This window comes from Phodopus roborovskii, unplaced genomic scaffold, assembly GCF_943737965.1.
Source record: "Phodopus roborovskii unplaced genomic scaffold, PHOROB, whole genome shotgun sequence".
NCBI classification, from domain to species: domain Eukaryota; kingdom Metazoa; phylum Chordata; class Mammalia; order Rodentia; family Cricetidae; genus Phodopus; species Phodopus roborovskii.
Genome location: NW_026126540.1, coordinates 5,233,322 through 5,237,004, shown reverse-complemented (window position 1 = coordinate 5,237,004; position 3,683 = coordinate 5,233,322). Strand labels below are relative to the sequence as shown.

General features: G+C 38.6%; 1 pseudogene; it reads left to right on the top strand.

Moving 5' to 3' along the window:
- Nucleotides 1-2,170: 2,170 nt before the first annotated feature.
- Nucleotides 2,171-3,050, top strand: LOC127232893 (nucleophosmin-like; annotated as a pseudogene).
- Nucleotides 3,051-3,683: the final 633 nt, after the last annotated feature.

The following is a 3,683-nucleotide window of genomic DNA, read 5'->3' as shown; positions in this document are numbered from 1 at the left end:
AGACCCAACACAGAATTTGCCTATACATTTAGCATACAATGTACAATAAAGATATATATAGATAGATAGACAGATAGATAGATAGATAGATATAGATAGATAGATATATAGATATGTATGTATGTAACTTTGTATTTTTGTCAATGTATCATTTAGAATAAACTCATAGTAGAAAAATTATACAAGTATATTTTTGCTATATGTTAGCAAAGTTTCCTCCACAGAGGCCGGGCAGTTTTGTGCTCTCAGTAACAATATAAAAAGGGATTTATTTTCCAACAGATTCAGAGTTTGGACGAGTCAGATTTTGAAGGAGTCACTCTTAATAATAAACAGGATCTTTTTTTTCTTATTATTAGAGTAAAGTATGTTTCCATTTGAAAATTCTGAAGGGTTATTTTGACTCTATCAGAGGAATGGTGGCATTAGCTCTTGTGTCTCAACAAAGTTCTGTGCTGTGGTCAGCAATGGTGAAGCTGAGGTGACCAAGACAACAGTATTCTTCCCCAAGGCTGGATCTACATTGTCATCTTGGCAATGGTCCTGATGGCCTTATCTGCCTTTATGCCTGCTTGCACCAATAGGCTTCTTTCTTATCCTTCCTGGAAACTCCAGAAGAAATTTCATATCCTTTCAATAAAATCCTTTTTATGTTATCGACCCAGACTGATATATCTTCATTTTTCTCTTGTCGAAGTTAATGATGACTTCCTGAAATATTTTTATATGAATCAAAAGTATTTCAATGAAATGTAAATTAGTTTGATGGCTACTCAGAAATGAGAAGTCTCAAGTATTTTGGCAAGAACTTTAAATTACAGTGATCTTGACATAACACACTGTCAGCTTTAATGTCCAATTTACTTCTACTTCTTGTTTCTAATAAGTACTTAATCATGAAGATCTGCATTATTATAACCTTGACAACCTCACTGTTTCCTTCATCTTCATGTATAATTCTGGCTCACTTAATAATACTTTCACATCCCCTGGAAACTCAAAGTTTTTCCTCAGTATTTCTGCTAATTTTTTAGCTACTCTATCTGCTTGGCCTCCCTCTACCTCCAAGCTCTTAGGCCCTTGTGCTTTCTCCATCCCTCCCTATTTTAACCCCTTGCCCAGGTTAACATATGCCAAGGTTTTATAGCACTGATAGATTCAACTGACTCTTTTGCCATATTTCCATATCGGAGCAGGAGAGGAGAATGTCACATCAAGTGATGCTTTGTTGTGCTGTGTTTAATTTGTTTTATTTGTAGGAGGGAGGACATTTGGGTTGTTTGGCTTTCTTTGGCTTGGTATTCAGGATTAAATCCCAGCTAAGTGTGTCCCCAACCACAAAACTGCACCCTTAGCTTATGCAATGTCCTTGAGGGTAAGGCAAGGATCTACCATTCTGTTGACTCTCATTTTTCTTTTTTCTATTAAATAAAGAGGTCATGGTCATTATCTGAAGCTTTGGGACCCATTGATCCCCACAGACCTACTGCCTCCTTTTTAATCCAATAATAAGCTGTTCTGCTTTATTTCTCTGTGCATTTCTGTGTGCTCATGGGCCCACTACCTTGAAAGGAATTAGAATAATAAAGGCAGTTGCAAGAAAAAAAAGCTACCTACATTTGGGTAAAACTGAGCAGTAAAAAATCCAACTTGTTTATACATTTATCAAAATATGATTCTTAACAAAGGCAATTCTAGAAGAAATTTTTGTGCAGTTTTTAATGCCACTGCATTTTCCCTGTGGTAATCATAATCAAAACTACCTTCACTCAGTTTTTAGAGCACATCTGTGTCAAGCACCACCAGGACTCTCTAAGACTTTGAACAGACTGTGAATCAACCCTTATTCAGTCTCCACATCAGTCAGGATGTCTTTAGCAAAACCTTACTCATAGCTACTATTTTTGTTAACGAAAAGGAATTATGAATCCAGACCTCTGTTTCAAGATTCAAGAGTTCGGTAACTATAAATAACTTGGCCATGGTGCCAGGAATTGACATATCATTGGCTTTCCTATTTCCAGGGCATCAGAAAATTTAAGTATTCTGCCACTTCCAGCATCAATTTGGTCAAAAAGCCAGTCATCCTCTGGTGAGACTCTGTCCTGCATGTCTGTTCTGAGGAGCAGTAGGTGGTTATCTCCATCCTACTTACCTCAAAGCAAAGTGCATGCCCTACCTCATAGAAGACTCAATGGGCACAGATGTGAGCCCTCTGAGGCCTCAGAGCTATCTCTTCTGTTGCAAACTAAGAGCCAATGAAGATTATTACTTTAAGATGGGTGCCAATGAAAATAAGCATGTTACTATTAAGATGGTCATTTTAGCAACTGAGACAAAAGATGAATCACACATCACTGAAGTAAAAGCAATGAATTAAGAAGGCAATCCCATCAAAGTCACACTGGCAACGTTGAAAATGCCTGTATAACTAACAGTTTCCCTTTGGGGGCATTGAAATGACACCACCTGCGGTCTTGGGTTTGAAGTGTGGTTTGGGGACTGGGCACATTAGTGGACAATACCAAATGGCTACAGAAGAAGCTGCAGAGTCAGAAAAAGATGAGGAAGATATAAGACTCTCATGTGATCTGGCCTGGAAGTAGTAACAAGGTTCCAAAGAAAAAAGTAAAGCTTGATGAAGACGGTGATTATAATGATGAAAATGCTGTTGATGATGATGATGGTAAAAATGAGAAGGCTATGGAAGGAAAAGCTTCAGTGAAGAAATCTGTCTGAGACACCACAAGCAAAATGGACTAAAAAGAAGGAAAAGAAAATGAAACTGGAATGGAAAAATATTTAAAACTATCAACACCAAGATAAAAAGGTAAATTTTTAAAAATGCTTTAAAGTACAGGAAAAAAAAAAACTCCTAAAACACCAAAAGAACAGAGTTGTATAGAAAACATTAGGGCAAAAATACAATCAAGTATGGAAAAGGGTAGTTCAGGTAGTTCTCTTCCTGAAGTGGAAGCCAAGTTCATTATGTGAGGAACTGCCTCCAGATGACTGACAACCAGGAAACTATTCAAGAGAAAACAGTTTAAACAGTTTCAAATAGTCCATCTTACTTCTGTGGCAGCTGATACCTGGTGGTCCTTTTTATAATGCAAAGTGAGAACTTTCCCTGCTGTGCTTGATAAATGCTGTCCAGTCCATTGCCAAGAGTGTGCTGTCTAAGGAGAGAAGCCCTAGTCCCTACTTCACAGGACCTGTCAGATCTACATGACCCCAACAGGATGGCATTCCCCTACATATGGAATTGGGGTGGGGGATGGGAGGGGAGGGTGTTTAGAGTGCATGTGAGAGGGCAGAGAGGGTAAAAGGAAGGGAAGGAGGGAGGGAGGGCTGGGGGGAGGGAGGGAGGGGGAACTGGGATCGACATGTAAAATAATAAATTAAATTAAAAAAATGTTTTGACTCCAAAATTTAGGTTGAAGGACAAGTTACTGGGGAAAAGGATTTCTGTTTTTGTTTCCACAGAAAATGAAATGTGGTTTGATCACGCCAGACCGCCTGAAACAGAGTACAAGCTGACCCTACATTCAAAACAGCTGGACAAAACAGCCCTACAGACTACAGCTAGGATATCTGAATCTTCTTCGAATCCCCCAAGACAGCACCCCTTACCAGCAGGAAGTAGTTTGGAAAGAACGACACCCAAATATTGTGTATAAATG